This window comes from Crocuta crocuta, unplaced genomic scaffold (assembly GCF_008692635.1).
Source record: "Crocuta crocuta isolate KB4526 unplaced genomic scaffold, BGI_CrCroc_1.0 scaffold134, whole genome shotgun sequence".
Classification (NCBI taxonomy): domain Eukaryota; kingdom Metazoa; phylum Chordata; class Mammalia; order Carnivora; family Hyaenidae; genus Crocuta; species Crocuta crocuta.
The window spans coordinates 3797993-3818397 of record NW_027530183.1 but is presented as its reverse complement, the minus strand read 5'-3'; the positions used below and the strand labels follow the sequence as shown (position 1 = coordinate 3818397).

The 20405-nt window shown below is 37.6% G+C and overlaps 1 protein-coding gene across 8 annotated transcripts in view; it reads right to left on the bottom strand.

Moving 5' to 3' along the window:
- Window positions 1-19437, bottom strand: part of MAPK10 (mitogen-activated protein kinase 10) — a 291326-nt gene extending 271889 nt beyond the window's left edge. For all 8 annotated transcript variants that reach the window (XM_077765157.1, XM_077765159.1, XM_077765164.1 and 5 more), the window contains exons 1-2: window positions 19039-19437; window positions 14020-14134 (exon numbers count right to left, since the gene is read on the bottom strand). The gene's annotated coding sequence lies outside the window, so the exon portion shown is untranslated. The remainder of the gene's footprint in view (window positions 1-14019; window positions 14135-19038) is intronic.
- Between the last annotated feature and the right edge of the window lie 968 nt (window positions 19438-20405).

The window sequence follows — 20405 nt, the reverse complement described above, 5'->3', positions numbered from 1 at the left end:
AGAGCCCAACACGGGGTTTGATCCCACGAGCCTGGGATCACAACCTGAGCCAAAATCAAGAGTCGGACAGCTCAAGAGACCGAACCACCCAGACGCCCCTACAAAAAGAAACTAAGTCTTCAAAGCTTTAACTAATTGCCTAGTGTCAGATTGGAAAGGTCAATCTCGGTCTGTGTGTCTTCCAAGAGGAAGTCCTTCAGTCCCCCCACCCTGCGGTCGGGGACTATTCTTCGATCTTGTCACAGAGGGTGTAACGGGAGCTGCGGTACGGGACAACGTCATCTCTACCATCACCAGGGACATACAGAGGATAAATCCCCACAAAATAAGAGCTAAAAAACTAAAAATAAATAAATAGCAAATATGTGCAATTGCTTGGGGCCTCAGAGTCATGCAGTGACGGAGGCAAGCAGCCAGACATGGAAGAAGTTGAAGCTGAATCCAGCCAGAAGTCTTTGTGTAAACCTTGGTCTTACAGCATCCCCACAACAGTTAACGTCTTATCTTGGGCAGGAAGGATCAGAGACTTCACTTCCATACACAACCACAGAGCCGTCAGGTTCCCCTCCCACAACATGGCTTCACATTCTTTTCTTCTTTAGTGCTACTCACCACTCTCTTTTTTAACCAGGTTTATGTTACCATATGAATAGCTTTAGCGTTTATAAGAGGGGAAGACAAAGTAACGACCTCAATCATTAGCCTGACAGTCTAATTTTAATCTCCAGACATTACATTCAACTGTTTGCTTTATTTTCATGAGAGGCAATAAAGTGCAATGCATTAGTGCACAGATTCTGCTCTGCCACCCACTAACAGTAAGAGCTTGAACATGTTTTGTAACCTTTCTATGCCTCAGTTTGCCTCATCTGTAAAATGGATATAATAGTAGTACCTACCTCATTGTGAGTATTGTGAGGAATAAATTAGATAATATATGTAATGTACTTGGGATATTGTCTGATTCGGAGTAAATTCTCTGTAAGTATTTACTGTCATAATTACTAGCTAATGCATGTGTCTTAAGGATTAAAAAAATAATAGCTAATAGCCCATGAAAATTATACTAAGTGATTTCCATTTATTCCTCACATAAACCCTGTGAAGTACATATCATCATCTAAATTAAAAATGAAAACAGAGGCTCAGTAAGGTTATAAAAGGAGTCCAAAATTAACCAAGCAGTAAGTAATAGAGTTAGAACTCAAACCCAGCAGTGGGATTACAGAATCAAGCTTTAAAAACCATCATGCTACTTCAGATAGGTAATAATATTTGCAAATAGGTATTGAAATTTTGTTCTGTGCCTGGCATTGCTCTAATAACTTCCTATCTCTTAAATCTTATATCTCTTGTGAAAATTAATTTAAATTCTCATAACTTCCTTTTGAGACAGATGATTGTGTTGTTCCCATTTTACAAATGAGAAAACAAAAACCAGGCATTAGGATACCATGGCCAACATCACACAACTAACAGATGGCTAAAGTAAGTGTACTCCCATTAGTCTGAAAGATAGGTAGAGTCAAGGCGCTAAATTGAAATCTCAGTGACCTAATATCAGATTGAATATCACAATTTCTGAAAAGGAAACTCCCTCCCGGTATATTCATCTAAACAATTTCTACAATTTTTAAACAGTTTCTGATTAAGACAGATACTCAGTACTGGAATAGTAAAGGATAAAATTGATTAAATGCTAATGTATTCTGATTTGCCTTACTACTCAATCATTTTTCTCCTCTGATAGCAGCTATTTTCAATAGTCATTTTAATTCCACCCACTACAGTCTGAATAGATTCACTATTAACAAACATGGATCAACTTTTCATAGGAAGCAAGACCATTGTTTTCATTTGGTTCCTGTCCCATGGAAGTTAGAGACAATCTAGAGAGAAATGGTGGTGAATATTCAGCCCATGCAACCAAGTATTTACATAAATTTAAAAAATGAGCCTTGGTTTGGTGAGCAGAGCACAGGTTTGGTGGTAGCCGCAACCATCCACTATATGTCTGGGGCATGATGTATGTTCCAAACAGATCTCAGTGGATCCAACCTAATATGGGAAGGTGCCTTTAGAGACATGATCAGTATCAATGACAGAAACAGACTGTTAGAGATCTTGAGAAAAGATTGAACAAAATACTAGAGTAAAAAAGGAAAATGGCAAGAGAATTCTCTCTACAGAAACATTGTGTGGGAGGGCAGCAGTGTGCCATGGGAAATAATACCAGTCAGATGGTTAGAATAAGTTATTGGATCTCTTATATTCACAGCAGAATTAAATACCTGTTTTGCGGGGCACCTGGGTTGCTCAGTTGGTTAAGCGACCAACTTCAGCTCAGGTCATGATCTTATGGTCTGAGTTTGAGCCCCGCATCGTGCTCTGTGTTGACAGCTCAGAGCATGGAGACTGCTTCAGATTCTGTGTCTCCCTCTCTCTCTCTGCCCTTCCCCTGGTCACGCTCTCTCTCTCAAAAATAAACATTTAAATAAATAAATAAATACTTGACTTGCTAGGTAAAAGAAAGCCCCATAGGAAGATATAGATACAGATACAGATATAGATACAGATATATAGAAAATTAGTAAAAATCAGTAAAATCTAAAATTTGGGGAATTCTTCAAAATGTTATTCTAGGTAAAGAAAAGGTGGATGATTAATTGTGCAGTCACAAATTAACTATCAGTAGACAAATAATGAACTTTAAAAGTAGGGAAAAAGATCCTGATTAGAAAAAAAGATATGTTGATGACAATGGTAATACATTTGACCAAAAACAAAACAAAACCTTGTAGTTACTGAGCACTTAAGGCTATATGCTTTTCATTCATTACCTTCACAATAGCCCTATGAGATCTGCACCATTATTAGTACCAGTTTACAGATAAAGAAACTGAAGTTTAAGAGATTATGTGATTTAACCAGGATTTCATATAAGGTAATAGAATTTGGGTTTAAACCCAGGAACTCTAACTCTGGAGTTTACATGCTTGACCACCATATCATATAGTTATGTGTTAAAGTAACAGACGAGCCACAATTAAGAAGAGAACAGATGGAAGTACTGACGCATCAAATGTAGTCCCACTTCCATTTGCGTAGAGAAGAGTCCGGATAATGAGGCCCCTGAATAGTGATGGAAAACCTGATCAGAATAGAGTGATGAAAATAATGAGATAGAATGAAATCTGAATACTATTAAAATGACTTTCTACTAACCAGGAAAATAGTTTACAACAAGCAAAATTCATAACAAACAGAATAGAATGGACTTCCATGCCTGGCTTCATCTTCTCACTTTAGAATTGACAGAGAACAAGTTTGCTGTGTAGGCATTTTGTGGTAATAACTTTACTATTATTAACAGTGACAATAGTTCCAGGCAGTATTTCATATTTACATAGCAGCCTTCAACATAGGAGCAAAAGCACCTGGCAAACATTCTCATTTTTATTATTGATGGCTTAGATTAACAGCGCTTTTCTGTCAAAACAGCTTATTTATCTTTACATCCTTACATGGACTCTTGTGACATAAATAGGCAAGCAATCTATTTCTACATTTTACATATGGAAAAACCGAAGCCCAAGAACCTGTGTAAAATTGCTTATTAATACTGTGACTGGATTTGTAATGAAATCATAAAGAATCCAGTATTTTCCTTCCTTACTGACTGAAGCAATACCTCTTTTACAACTTCTTACTCCACATTACCTGAAACCTGGAAGCCTTCCTATCTACTGGATCCGTTTCCACTGGTCTGGTTCTTACTGTCTCTTCCTCAAACTGGATTATCATTCCTTTCTTTCCTCTAACTGCTCATCCTGCCTCAGTTCTCTCTCCTCTCCAAACCACTCTCAACATTGCTGCCAGGACCATTTTCTTAAGCCTGCTCAGAAAACAGCATTGCTCTTCATTGTATATAGAAACAGACCCAAACTCCTTCATAAATCATTCACAATCTTCCTCAGTCTGCCCCCAATCTATTTTCTCTACCGTATCTCTGACTGTCTTGCTCTCCATCCCTAAGTCACACAAACCCAAACTTCTGAATCCCAAACCCACTCTGATCCTTGCTCATCTGTTTCCCCTACTAGTAGTAATCCTTTCCAACTCTAACACTCACTACCAAATTATCTCCACAACCCCACTCCAATGCCTTCTTCTCCGTGAATCCCTTCTAATACCTCAGTTGAAAATGTCTACTCCTTCCAACTACACAACACACATTAAAACTTTATTTGTGCACTCACCATATTCTGCCCAGATTTCTAGTGACTTAGGAAAGTACTCTATCTTAGCAGAATGTTCTGTCATAGAAATTCCCAGAAAGTCAACTATGTGTCAGGCCCTGTGACAGCTAACAAGTAAAAAAGATAAATTGATCTCTCTGCCTTCATGGAGGTTACAGTCTTATAGTCTTTCTCATCCAGAGTTCTTCCTCTGAATAACCAAGCACACTATTTTCTGTTTTTCTAGGGTGGTACATAATTAGTACCATTCTAGATGTACAAAAGACATATTAATTCATTACACACAACAGATACTTTTTAGAAGTGGTTCTCAAAGTACAGTACACAAGACCTCCTGAAGATCTCCAAGACCCTTTCGGGAGCGGGGGGTGGAGGGGGAATGGATCCCTGAGGTCAAAACTAATTCCAAATAATTATAAGATATAATTTTCTGCCTTCACTCTCATTTACTCTCAGATATACAGTAGAGTCTTCAAGAGGCTGCATGATGTGTTATATAACAACAGATTGGAGCCGTAAGTATATAAGAGAATTCAGCCATCTTCTTTTAAACGAATCATGAAAGAGATATGCAAAAATACAAACAATGACACTTTGTAACTATACTATTTCTGCTTTGTAAAAAATGTTTTTCATAAAAAAGATAACTTTATGTTAACATGTAATGGGTTTACTGTTGCTGATTCATAAATGAGTTAGATAAATATTTTAAATTTATATGGTAAATACCAATGGATATAACCCACATAAACAAAAGCTCCTGGTTAATCATTTTTAAGAGTGTAAAAGGATCATGAGACCACAAAGTCTGAGAACTTCTGCTTTAGAAGACTGGTATTCCTGTCTTTCTGCAGAATCCCAATAGTTTGGAACTTTGTAATTGTACTAATCCCTGAACTCAATATGTATTAAAGCAACTATCCTATGTGTGAGATTCATCTTTTTACAAGTGTTTTCCCTTTCTCTCCACATCCAAAGGCCCCAGATTTGGTAATGAACTGCCTAAGGGCAGAGCCTAATAGAATTGATCTTTATTGCTGCTGCACCTAGCATAGAGAAGTCAGCCAGTAAATATTTGAGAGAAGGAAGGAAGGAAGGAAGGAAGGATCGAAGGATCAAGGGAATGAAGGAAGGAAAAAGGAACGAAGGAAGAAAGGGAAGGAGGAAAGAATTATACCTTATTCATTCTTCAAAGATTCTACCACAGTAATCTGTCCATTGAAAGTATCTGTTGGGGCACCTGGGTGGCTCAGTCAGTTAAGCATTTGGCTCAGGTCATGATCTTGCAGTTTGTGAGTTCAAGCCCTGCGTCGGACTCTGTGCTGACAGCTCAGAGCCTGGACCCTGCTTCAGATTCTGTGTCTCCCTCTCTCACTGCCCCTCCCCCAATCATGCTCTGTCTCTCTCTCAAAAATAAATAAATGTTAATTTTTTTTAAATTAAAGTATCTGTTAACCCTCATGCAAATCTGTTGTATTGATATGATAGCTAAGGTAATCAAGATGCCAATAGTTTCACTTGATTTGTTGGTAGATTCCAGTACAGCTTGGAAATCATGATTTTTAAAGGCAAATTTTATTTTTTCCTTTTTTTAAAAAATATTTTTATTTATTTCTAGGAGAGAGAGAGACAGCGTGAGCAGGGGAGGGTCAGAGAGAGAGGGAGACACAGACTCTGAAATAGGCTCCAGGCTCTGAGCTGGCAGTCAGCACAGAGCCTGACGTGGGGCTCGAACCCACGAACCGCGAGATCATGACCTAAGCGAAAGTCGGAGGCTTAACCGACTAAGCCACCCAGGCGCCCCATAAAGGCAAATTTTAATAGATTCCTCTTGTAAGTAAATCAATGAGCAAACGTTTGTACACACTAGCCATTCAATGGCAGCAGATAATTTTAATATAAAGAATGATACAAATCTGGAAAGTAGATATAGTCAATTTGGTTGTCTGTGCATAAAATATCTCCTTCATACATAATAAAGTCTTGATAATTAGAAGTGATTTCCTAAACCTCAAATAGTTACCTTTTGATTTAGAGCGACAGTATGAAACTAAAGATAACTAAAGGGGGTCAGTTAAAGCAAAATTGGGCATTGGTAAGTCTGTCTTCAAGACTCTTATAAGCCTCCATCTGGCCTATTCTTCCCTTCCAGCTGTCCATGAAGCTGGTTTCTCTTCTCATGAAGTCCCTTCATTGGCCAAGGCAACCCTCAGCAAGATAATCCACTTGGGCCTGGCGTTTTGAGTATCATCTCATGCTTTAATTCAATCTATACAATGTAATCCACATAATTTTCACAGTTACAAAGAAACATAAGCATCATCTACCACAACTTCTTCATACACAGTTGAAGCTCAGCTAGATTAAGACTTGACCAAGAGAATATTAATTAATGACAGAGCTGAGATCAGAATTCAACATCAAGATCTTTTCCTTTTCCAGAGATTATGCAATGAGAATTTTTAAATAATCTGCTACACCCCTAACAAAGTACTCTCTTCAACAACAGTCTTGATGCCCTCCCCATATAAAAATCTTTCCCGTATATTCCTTCCCTTCAGTCTCTTATGTTAATGTGTTAGGACACTAATCCAAGTGTGGATATATCTATGATTCAAAATCCATTATGGCCAATTCACACTTTAACTTAAGTTAGCTTACCAAGTTAGCTAACCAACCAATTTACCTCATAACATTTTTATTTTAATAGGAACAGTCTTCAACCAAAGAAGTAAGTGAGAATTTCACATATTATATCAGATTCAAAAACAGAGAACTAGAGGGTGTTTTGGCTCCTTAAATCATAACACAGAGCCAGACATCTGTACTCAGGACCAAGACCAGAAATGAAATGATACATAAGAGATACGATTGTCTGTGACATTCCACGTTGCACCTGTGACATTCCACCTGAACCTTGGTTGGCAAAAGGACAGTCAACAGACATATGACATGATGTATTTGGCTGAAACTCATAAAAGATGAAAAACAGTTTAACTTTTTTATTACCCACTATTTCACACAGTTTTTGCCTACCATGTTTTATTCAATCTTTTTTAAGGGGGAAGTGAGGGAGTACAATATTTTTAAATCTTATTAAATTAAATTTCAAGAAAGAATTATTTTGATCCTTAAGACTTATAAATGATTTTCTAAAGACAATATTGTCAAGGTTATCCACTCTCAAATTTAAAAGAGCTTAAAAGTGGGCCTTAAAAGACCACCACCAACAACAAAAAAATGGGCCTTAAGGATTTAAAGAACAAACAAACCACCTAGAATTTCCAAAAGTACAATTAGAAAGAAAACTGTGAAATATCCACCATGTATAATTTCTGATACCTGCACTATAAAAATAGATTATCAGTGAATGCTGTTAAACTATGAACTAAATTTTCCAACAAGCCCTAATCTGAAAATGTTTAGAATATGACACATGCTAAAATTTAAACTAACTCACTCTTCAAATAAGCTCCAGTAAAATTCCAGCTTATAAAGACAACATTATTATTGTCCTGGTAGGACATCAAATTACATGGGACCTGTCAGTACAGTCCCAAATCCATCCTCCCAGGAGATATAGCCTGAGGTTCCACCAATTGGTGAAAAGCTTTTAAAATTTTATACAGTATGAGGGCTAGTTATGCTGTTTTAACTAGGGTGAAATGTAATCCTGATGACTTGGTTTCCCATCTTGGTAACTTATAGCTATTGAAAAACAAGACAAAATGGCACTACAATGACAAAATTCTGAATATCCTCTTAAGTCATCTCATATATAATGTATTTGGTTCCACAAACCTGTTATAATTGTTTCTATCTCTTTTTACTTTGATTAGGCTGTTATCATTTCTTAGAATTCCTGTTTGCACCCTAACCTGGAATTTAAACCACATCAATGTTTGAAGGCTCCATTGGGTCCAACTTTCATCTTTAATATTGAGAAGGATTTGACACAGTGATAAAAAAAAGGAAGTGCTCCCCAGTGGGACACCCTGGGCTCTACCAAGGTCAGTTGCATGACCTAGGGCAACTTACTAAACCTCCCATGCTTCAATTTCACCATTTGTAAAATGGAAATGCTCAGTAGGATTCTTACGAGGATTAAATGAATTAGTGTATGCAAAGTGCTTTGAACAGTGAGTGGCACAAGCAATCACTCAATAAATGTTATCCACATTATAATAATTTATTATAACCCTCCTTCTTCTAGTACTACTCTGAACAATTATAGGCTCATAATTCATAAGAACCTTAGATTTTAGAAGTCACTGAGTTCAATCTCCCACATCAAGTAGTATCATCTCTAACATGTCCCTTAATATTTGGTCAACCATAAAGATGGTTAAACAATTGCAGTGCTGGAAAATTCACTATTATTCTAAAAGCACAGACTTACAAATAATTCTAACCATCAGAAAGGTCTTTTATGTATGGTGCCTATTCACCACTCAACTGGCCTCTTATTTCTGTCTTCTGCACAGCTTGAAAACAAACCTGCATCCTCTATCCACTTTCACATAATACTCTGAACAATCTCTGATACTTTGTTTAGAAAAGGAAAACAAATTTGGCAAAATTTACTCAACAAAAACAATAATAAAACTATACTGTTATATAAAAAATTAAGGTAATCTATGCTTCTGAGGGATTTGGCCAACAATATTCACATTTATCACTCAATCTACTTAAATAAGATTGTAGACTCCCTGTCAGGCNATTTTAGTCTAGCTTTTTCCTCATGAAGTCCCTTTAGCTTTATGCATTTTTCTCCTTGTGATTTTCTGTTTCTATCTTCTGTTTCTGTCTTTCCATGTATCTATCCCCTGCTCTGTTTTCTTTCTTTCATCAGTCATTCAACAAACATTTGTGCAGTACTACCAAATATCAGGCACTGTGCTAGGCATGGAAAACCCAAATATAATTAGATCTGAATCAAATTACTCACAAGCTAAGGTGCAGAGACAGACACATAAATAGTAAAACATCATGGTAATGCAAGGAGATAGATATGCCTAGCCCACTTTCAGAACACCAGGAAGGAATTCCCAATGGAAGGAGTCAGGGTAGGTTTCTGGAAGGAAATAACAACTGAGAAGTCTAGAGCCAGTCTCAGTAGTACCTCTCAGACTTGAAGTCACCTGAGAATCTTGTTTGAAAGATTCTGAGCCATGGAATCTGGATGGGACTACTTTTTTATCAAGCCCCAGATGATGTCCATGATACTCACACCGTTGGTCCTCAGACCATTCTTTCAATACCAAATATCATAAAAGATGGCTAATGTCTAAGTAAAGGTTGGGTGGGATGAATATAGGCAGAATAGACAGAAGTAAATCATAGAGGTAAGAAACATTTGAGTGTGTGTGATGGGAAGGAAGCACATTAGTGTCCCCAGGCAATTCCAAAGATCACCAGTTCCTAAAATGGGGGTGAATGCAAGTATGGTATTTGTTGAGGAGAAGGGAACTTATTGCATAGCCAATGAAGCATATCAAAGTAAACAAGGCAGTTTCATGGTAACAACAGTAAATCAGATCTGGTGACTCCATTGGTAGAATCATGAGCAAGCACATAGCGTTCTAGACCACATTAAATAAACCAGCTGATGATGAGGCAACTGACAAAAAAACATTTAGCAAGGAATCTTGGGTGGCTGAGTCAGTTAAGCATCTAACTTCAGCTCAGGTCATGATCTCAGATTTCATGGGTTTGAGCCCCATGTGAGGCTCTGTGCTGATAGCTCAGAGCCTGAGGCCTGCTTCAGATTCTTTGTCTCTCTCTCTCTGTCCGTCTACCTCTCCCTTGCTTGCATTCTGTGTCTCTCAAAATAGATAAGTTAAAAACAATTCTTTTAAAATGATTAGCAGATAAAGTAAGTTAAATGTTTTCATGTATTAATTTAAAAATTAGGCAAGTTGTTACTCCTTTGCATTCTTTGTGTGCCTGCTATCTATTCTTTATCTGACACTTCATAACATATGATCTTGAACAAGCCACTTAAGCTCTTTGTGTACCAGGTTCCACATTTTAAACAATTGAATGAACACTGTGGTCTCTTTACCCTAAATTTGATGGGCCCATGAACTAAATTCATTTCTTTTCATTTATTTTTTAGTATTTATTTTGAGAGAGAGCAAGCAGGGGAGGAGTCAAGAGAGAGGCAGAGACAGAATCCCAAGCAGGCTCTGCTCTCAGTTGAGAGCACGGAGCCCCATGCAGAGCTTGATCTAAGGAACCGTGAGATCATGACCTGAGCTAAAATCAAGAGTTGGAAGCTTAAGCGACTGAGCCACCCAGGTGCCCCAAACTAAATTCATCTCTTATTGAATCATAGAATCATAATTCTTTAAACCTACCACAACACCTGGAATATAAATACACACTGTATGACTAATATTGATTCTACCTAGCAAACAAGTATTAAGGCTTTATATATCCTGCCTCTTCTTTACCCACAACATTCAGTAATGAGTCCAGTTGCTTTGTACTTATGTTCTACTGATGATTCTTTGGTTTATATTCCTATGATTTTTTAACTGGATTCCTGCAATATACCATGTTAGGTGTTCTCTCTGGCTCAGTCTAATTTTCTTCCAAATGCTATCCAAGAAATTGAAGAACTCTGGAGTCAGAAAGCCCTGAGCAAAAATGCTCCACTGTTTCTTAGCTGTATGACTGTTAGCAAGTTATTTAACATCTCTAAACCTGAGTTCCCTTATCTGTAAATCATAAGGATGGTATGAAGAGTAAATGCCTCCAAAGTGCTTAGCACAAGCAGTTACACAGTAAGAACTCAATAAAAGCTAGCTATTATTTTGAAAGACAAATCTCATAAATACTTGAATAGGTACTCACAAAAGAAAATCAAATGACCAATAAAAAATGAAAAGATGTTCCTCCTCCTCAGTAATCAGCAAAAAGCCAATTAATACTTCCATGAGTACAATTATGTACCCACCTGATTAGTGAAACTTAAGAACTTATAAGTCAAATGTTGGTGAGGATACAGAACTTCTCGTATATTGCTGATGGGAGTGTAAACTGATATAAATGATTTGGGACAATATTTTAGCATTATTTGGAAAAACTGAATGTGCACATACCCCCAAATTCAGTAGTTCCTTTCATTAAGAAGCTCTTACACATGTATACTAAAATCTATGAGTAATTTTATATGTATAACTAATAACATTATAGATATATTTAATAAATATGTTTGTATAAATATATTTCTTTATATATATATATAACTCAAGTTATGCACATAAATTAGCATAAGTAATATAGAAACAATCCAAATGTTCACCAACAGTAAAATGGATAAATAATTTGGTATATTCATAGACTAGAATACTACATAATTAAATGAATACACTACATACATTAACACAGAAGAATCTTATAATGTTTAGCAAAATCAGTTAAGAACATATATATATGTGTGTATATATATATATAATACATACATATATATGTATACTATGTGCGATGGAAAACCTACAAAGAAAAGCAAAGGAACAAGGAACAAACGTGATAAAAGGCAAAATAGTGGTTAGTGGTCACCTTTAGTAGAGAAGTAAAAGCATGTGATCTTAAAGAAACATAGGTACTTACTGAGAGTCTATTCCTTAACATGAATGGTGGTTATATGAAGTTTACTTTATAATTCCTCAAACTATATTTGTTTTATACACATTTCTATGTCTATGATATATTTCATAATTAAAAAATAAACCTGATCATGCCATTCTCCTACTTAGAATATTTTAAAGTATTTGGAATAAAATCCAAGCTTTTAGTTTTATTTAAGAGATCCTTCATGATATATCTCCCCTACCCCTCTTCAGTTTCATTTCTACCACCCCTATTTATGCCCCAGCACAGTAAATGACACAATGTGCTCCGAAAATATCATTCTCTGTCAAACCTTTCGGCCTTTGAAAAGTATTCCCATTGCTCCCTTCCTCTGGTTATTTCTCATTGTCTTTAACATTCAGCTAAAATATCATTCCCGTCGGGAAGTCTTCCTTGACAAATTCCCAACCCATCTGTATTAAACTCTCATCTGCTGCACTTCCTTTAGTACGCCATGCCTACCCTTTTAACCACCCTGTATAAGTACCACACTCTTTGAATATATCTCCCCCCAATTAATGGCACATTTTAGCACAAGCACCACAGTCTTTAGATTGAAAGCTTCTTTAAGGCAGGTACTATCTCTTTCATCTATCCCAAGAGTTAAGGATAATGTCTACATCACAGATTCTCAATAAATGTTTGGTTAATGAGTACAGGTTTAAGACAGGGCAATAAAAAAAAAAAAGACAGGGCAATATATGTTTTCTACATCACTGGGAGTGACACGTAACACAAAATATTAAGTTCAACCATATAAAGTTGCTCTTCCTTTAGACACCACATGGTCTATAACACTCATTTAATACATGTTGATTAAGCACAGTATAGTGATGGCTATTATATCTACTTTTTCGATAAAACTGTAGGCAGACTGTAATGAAAATCATGATGTGAAATATGTACAGGGTTAATTTCAACAGTCTCCTGCAGTTATAGCTCATGCATTAATTCACAAGAAAGCCTACCTACCCAGAGTTACATAAGCCACTAAGCAAATGAAAGAGTTATATTGACCACCAGTTCAAAACAGCTTCTTTTGGAATCTTACAAGCACCACTGTCATACACTATTTCTCAAAGTTATTTGACATACTATAACTGTTTCATCTCTGCTAGAGTCTATTGATTATTGACTTTGGTGACTAAAAAGCACCAAGTATTTTATTTAAAAAATTATTCTTCCTGTGTGTGCTGATATTTTTTATAAAATAATGAGTTTTAAAAATTATTCCAAATAGCAGAGAAACTGGATCTACCTTTTTAATATATTTTTTTTTTTTATTTTGGGGAAAGTGCAAGTTGGGGAAGTGCAGAGAGAGGGGAACAGAAGATCTGAAGTTGGCTCTGTGCTGATAGGCTTGATACCAGCAAGCCTGATGTGGGGCTCAAACTCTCAAACCAGGAGATCATGACCTCAGCTGAAGTTGCACACTCAACACTCAACCGACTGAGTGACCCAGGTGCCCCAAAACTGGATCTCTGGATCTTCTTTTAATGTTGTTGTATAAGGCAAAAGAATTTGTAGGATAAATGCCTATGAACTGAATTTTATAAAACTGTGATATTATTTCTCTCCCCTTATTTCCAAGGATCTAAATGCTCTGTTAATATATATATTATACACATTCTTATATATACTCTTATATATTTACATAAGAGTGTGTGTGTGTTGTGTGTGTACTCCTGAAAGATATGGAGCATTACAGGTTCTTTTCACAAAGAACCAATTCTTCTACCCACAGGGATGAATTGGTAAAATATGGAATTATGTTGCAAATAATAAAAGCCACTGAAAAATAATGATCCTTGACTGTTACTTGGCCACATGAAATTGTTCACTGCAGCCATCTTAACAGACTGGCATCATCCAGGGCGTTAGCACCCTAGTGTGATACAGTGCACCCATGCACCTCAAGACTTCATGCTACGCTATGCCATGCCACAGTAATAGCACTGCACCACCAATAAACATTCTGTCCTGTTGATTTTAATCTCTTTAATTGATATGATTTGGAGCAGTATTTCTTCAGATCCAAACACTAAATCACATGCAATCTTTAAATCAGTCATAGAGATCATATGTTCTCTGCTATGGAACATTTTTAAAATTTGCAACTCACCACTGCTTCTATGGTTTTTCATCTATAGGAAATGGTTCTAATTCAACAGCTTCCTGCATGAGTTGCCATAACGAAGATCTGAGACGGGCCTGCCGTTGGTGTTCCTCACGCTAGCCTAAAATCAAAGCAAAAACACAAAATGATTTTCATTTGAACTCAATCAATCAAGTTGGGAATTTCACCTGCATTTAGGAAACCAAGACTGACAAAGACAACTGGAAATGAATGATGGACACAGGATGAGGGAATAAAACAACTCAAGGTAGTTTACTCTGTTCAAATTTATCACAAGCACAATAACTTTGGTGTTACTAATACCAGAGTAGCTGGATATTTTAAAATATTTGAGAGACAAAACACGCTACTCAAGTGTCTGTGGGAACAGCTCCACCATTGCATGTTTGCAAATTCCGCTTTTCATATAAGATTTCACTGGAAAAATGGGTTATATGCTTACCGATATAAGAAGTTCAAAAACCTCTATGTGAAAAAGAATAAAACTAGACTGAAGTTGGTCTAAAGCTGGAAACAGGCCTGTATGTTTTTTTCTAATCTAATCTAGTTACAAAAATAGGTTTGTAACTTCAATCTGTTACTGTTACTTTTTGCGATTATATTGGACCAGATTCTCCAAGATTGTACCAATTTCCAATGTTCTACCCATTATCAAACCATAAGTTTTGATTTCTAGAACTTTAGAAAGTATGCTCACCATACCCAAATAAAACCATCCTTCCTTCCCCCAACTAAGAGTTCCCTTCCTGGCCAGGTGCTTACAACTTACTACTAAGAATTCCTTTCACACCACATTCTACTACTCCCTGGACATCCCAGTGTGACCTCCAATGTCACCTACCACCATTTCAGAGGACAGGAATGTCTTTCTCCTCTGAATTCCTATTATGTTTTAGTGTCAAATCGCTAATAGGAGCCCTTGATCATATACCATCTTTGTTATTTAACCTCATCTCCCTAAATGATTATATGCTCCCAAACGGCACTAAACCCTACCTTCCATTGCACTTAGCAGACAACTCTGTACACAGGAGACATTCATCCAAGGACTATTTACTGTGCCCCAACAATGTGCCAAACAGACACAGTCAGTACCTGGCAGAGATTATACTTTAGTAGAGAACACAGGAAATAGGAAGAGGTAATTACTAGATTGTGTGATAAGTGCAATGACAGAGGAAGTACAGACACTGAAGAAACCTTGCCAAATAAATGGGCCTAAGAGCTTTACTTCACTATCAATGCTCAGATCCTACTTTCAGTGTATGAGAAGAGGACAATTAATTGAAGAAACCCATTTTCAAGAAGTACATGGAAAACCCAAGCAGGTTAACATCCAGAAATTAGGAGGCAGTTTTACTTCTATGAAGAGAAGTCACTAAGATGAATTTCTAGTACTTATAAATCACGGCTGGATAGTGGGGATTTTTCCCTGCTTTCTAACACACACACACACACACACACACACACACACAGTAGCAAAAATCCGGTTTATTACTGAGCAGGCCACTCTGCAAATGCCTGATTTCCTTGTAGGGGAATTTCTCTTTCACCTGCACATCATATGAGATTTCAGAGCAACTGTAGGTTAGGAATGTTTGTAAGTAACCTTCAGTCATCTCTTTTTGCATTCAGAACTTCACTTTCCACTCCTAGAAACATTAGTTTTATAAACCTATGGCTTTCACATATCAGAGATAAGAACAGTGAGAAAGGCCACAGTGGCTTATTATGGATCTAAAACATCAATTCAACCAGAAAATTCTTTACCAAAAGTAAGTATAAATTTGTAGCACTTCTCAAACCAGAATGTTTCTTTTTATTTAAGGATTTTTATCACCTGAGATCTCCATTTGTAGTTTCTACCAAGATTCACAATAAGACATGGGGGAGAGGGTAGGATAGTACCTAAAACATACAGATTTTTCACTTTCTCCCCCCGTTTGCCTCGATTTTCTCATAAGGATAAAATGTACTCAAACTGAAAAATCTTTAGTCAAAACCTTACAACTTTGCTATGAAAATATGTATGGAGAGATAAATTTCTGAAAATCCAAGCTCCAATTCTAAATTACATTTTCTCTTTCAAAGAGAAATGATCAATAGGCAGCATGATCTTTTCTCTGAATCAGCAGCAATGTCTCATCTCATACTTATATAATGCAATACATATATTTAATATACGAAAGAAATAAATGAGTCTTGTTCTCCTTTACCAATAAGCATTTCCCCAGTAGTCTATAGGCCCAACTTTATCTAAGTCTTCAGTTCTCAGAAGGAGGTGTAAGAGATGCATGTGTGATAGGAAGGAAATACTGAGCCCTCAGCAAATACAGCATTGTACTCCTTTCTGTCATTACTGGACACTTTATGGTTCTCTTTGCTTAAGGGTTGCAATGTCCAACCAAAAGCTTAAAGGAGACTACAAGAGGAAATAGTAGGCACAAAGAAGAAAGAATTTTAAGTGTCAATTTGTTTACTTCTTATTCTAATCGAAGGAAGACTTGCTTTGAGACTCATTTTTCTTATAAGCAAGTAAGCAATCATTTGATTTGAACCCACCGATTTCATGCAAAGTCTTTCGGGCTCCAAATGTGACCTGAGGCCACAACCAATGCAGGAAGGGAGAACATCTGTCCCCACGTTTCACAAACAAGAAAGCCCCCAATTTGTCTTTATTTTTTATCATCAGTATTAAAAGACTTTTTCATAAGATTACATCCAAAGAAATAGATTCATTTACATAAAGCCACAATAAAACTAAAAAAAAAAAAAGTCTTTATATATGGGACGCTTTACCTTTAAACATGGGAGGCTTTTTCACATTACTTAGGTTAGGCAGATTCCTTTTGCTTATAATATTCCTATAAGATATACTAACAAGGGAAATCCTATGAATTCTCCTGTAAGTTAAAAATATACATTCATTTTATAGCATCCACAACCAAGTCTCAGTTCATTCTAACCTTGGAAAACATTGACCACGTACTATGAAACCATTAAATACTAATAGCTGCAGACATACCAGACAATGACAGCAAAACACACTCGGTCCTTCTGGTATCTGTTCATAAACATCCCCTTCCAGCATGACAAACACACTCCTCCCCACAGCAGATGCTGTTCTAGGGCAAGCAAGCAGGAAGCTGGAGGCAGCTGATTTTTCCACTCTACATATGATGTTTCACTGCCTCATCATCAAAAATTTTTAACAAAACTGCAAAGATTTTGTAACACCCGGAGTCCATCAAATTAAAGATACTTTGCAACAAGAGGAGAGTGGTATGCAAACGAGGAAGCATGAAGACTAATTCTAAGGCCATGCCACCTTTGTCATCTGATTTGCTAGTTCCGTTGTGGGGAAGAGAAAATCCAGTTTGCTCTGTGTAATAAAATAAGCTAATCCAGTACTTCATGTCAATTAAGAGTGAGATCGAAGTAGAAAAGGAATACGTACCAGAGACAACAGAACCGCTCATCCAAACTGTCCTGCCCTAAAATCCAATGGTTCTGAAGTAGAGTATGAAGCCTCTGAGCTCATGCGTGAGCATCACTATCTATATTTACAGCATATATGCTCACCTAAGGTAGAAAATGTACACAAGCCTCTCTGAGAGAAGTGGTCATTCCTGCAACCATTTTTAATACAGTGATCAGCATTCTGTGAGATCTTCCTGGGTCTGGCAACTAGCAGACTAGGGAGGGAGGAGGAAATTGGACCTTGGGCTGGCAATGCTGAGTGCACTTATTTTCCTACAATATGAACTGTGGCCTGTCCCATGACTTAGCCTGCTTCTTTCCAGTTCGTTCATAAAAGTTATCATCAACACACCAGAGGCATGCAGTGTTGCTGTACAGACACTGTCAGGCTCTGCAGCAAAGAAGGCCTGTATAAACAACCTTGTGATTCCTTCAGAGCCTACCGCCATGGGATAAGCCGTTTGTTTTCTGTAGCTAAATTGCAGTACCTGCGAAGTTACGTGTTAGGAGGTAAAAGCAGAGACAGCCTCTAGATTTAAATGTAGAGGGGAGTAATACATATATAATTTTCTTGAAATATCTCTAACCTTCATTTACTTGAAGACTTTCCAATAAATCACACGTACTTTGCTGCAGGCACAGATACATAAATTCTGATAAGTATAGTGCCATGCTCATTTCTGATTTTTTCCCAAAAGAGCTCTGACATTTCTAGGGGACACAGTATCCCAGCACAGAATATGGGAACCCTGCCATTAAAAAAATGCTGCCTGCTGTGACTAGGAGATCACTTTCTTAAAGGGACCCCTTACCTTTGTGACTGCAGTGCCAATGTTTCCTCTAATCTCTAACCTGACCCCTGTCCTGTGCTCCTCTCCCCAGCACAAATTCAGCCTAGAATGTCCCTGCAAGAGTAATGCCATTAGTTTTGCAACTAAAATATATAAATGCCATCCCCTACCAAAAATATGTAAATATGTTCCAAAATATTCATTTAAATTATACCTCTCAGGAAGTAAACATAAATGTATACTTAAAGACATGATTTTTTTTTTTTGATGTTTTATGGAACCCAGAGCATTTCTCATATACAGGACTGAAGTCAGCACTTCTAACAAGCACAGCTGTTCCCTCTCTCTCTCTACCCCCCCATCTCTCTCTCCCCCTTTCCTTTTCTCTCTCTCTTCCCCCTCTCCCCCCGCTGTTTTTTTTCTCTTCCCTTCTGTAGCTCTGCATTGGTCTAAAAACCCCTGGGTCACAATAAGAAAGCTCCCTCCCACCCCCTGCCAACCCTCACTCCAAACAGAAAGGTTTCCACACGCCCAAGTCTGGGGAGAGATGCTCCACACAGAAGGAAAGGCTGGTAGCTTCTTGCCTTAGAGGTACTTCACTTCATTAACCTGCTTTCCATCCCATCTCTCCCACTTCTCCCATGCTCCCTCTCCCACCCCACCAGGAGGAATCAGTAGGCATCACCCCCCCCCAAAACAGGTTAGAACCCAGAATGAGCAAAGAGCCACCTACCATTCCGTGCTTGAGAACTACGATCCTGATCCAGCAGTGTTTGCCCCAGAAATCTTCCCTACTTGTTTTTCATTAATCACATTCCAAATTGTAATAAGGAATAGATTTTTTGGAGGTGGGGAAATTGCTTAAAATTAATTATGGACAGGTGATTTCCAAGAAAACCCAATCTTAAAGTCACTCAAGCCCCTAGGAATTGAGGGGTGAGGAGAAAAAAGGAGAATTGTAAAAATGAAAAAAGGAAAGAAAAAGGTAAGCATATAACAAGCACCACCCACCCCCCATAAAAATTTTTTTAAAAAGAAGGGGAGGGTTTAAAAAAAGAAGAAGAAGAAGAAGGAGAAGAGTGGCTTGCTGAATCACATTCTTTCACTGCCTGGAAACCATTGTGCAGCGTGATGCTGCCTGTACCATTGTGGAACCTACCAGAGGAGACGGACAGAGGGCTTGGGGAATGGGGTTGCTATGGCAACCGAAAGGAGCACACATGACGTCAAAGCCCAGAGAGGTCTAGGGAGGGGTAAGAGGGGGAAAGGGAAAGAGGAAAAAGTCTATGTGCGGCTACAGCTGCTGTGTTTTCCGGTGAAATGAGGACCAGACAAAATGGAAAGGAATAGGGTTCGCTGGCAGCCGCTATCAGAACTACGACCTCAGCAGCCTGGCTGCACAACCCTGAGAAACAATCCGCTCCACGCAGTGCTGGCCGCGTACACAGCAGCACTGAGGAAGAAACGCCGGCAGACCAACACAGCATAAGAAATACGGTTCATCTCTGCTTTTCAACTAGCTCAGCTTACTGCAAACAGCGCACAGTGAGACTTGTAGTCTCGCCAAATGTCAAAACAAACAAGGATGGTACTAACCTCAGAGAAGTGAGCACTGGCGTCCCAGCTGGACTCCAGAGGTCATTTGCACAACACCATTACTCTTCTGTTTCCTTGTTTTTTATAAAAATCATAAATAAATGTCCACTTCGCCAAACTCAGCAAACTGACTCTTAGATTGCAATTAGAATGTGGGGAAAAAATACAGTTGATTTGAGTTAACAAACCAGGGGTTCTTTTTTAATTGCAGGTAATTCTCTGGAAAGCTGATGACAATTGCATGATTACTATTTGTGGCAAATACCTCTATTTTATTTAAGTAATTTGCCCTGCCTTGACTGTTAGAGTATATTTTTAAGTCTCCATACGGTTTTAACATCTACAAAGAGTGCTTTTTTTAGAATCAGAGGAGTTAACTATTTACACTATTTTTAAAAAGCACCAAAATATTTTAACTATTTTAAAATATTTTCCTTATATAAGGAAAATTTTCAATTCACATTTGGCCTAACCAGCCTTAGCCCTTGGACTTCTCAAGTCACA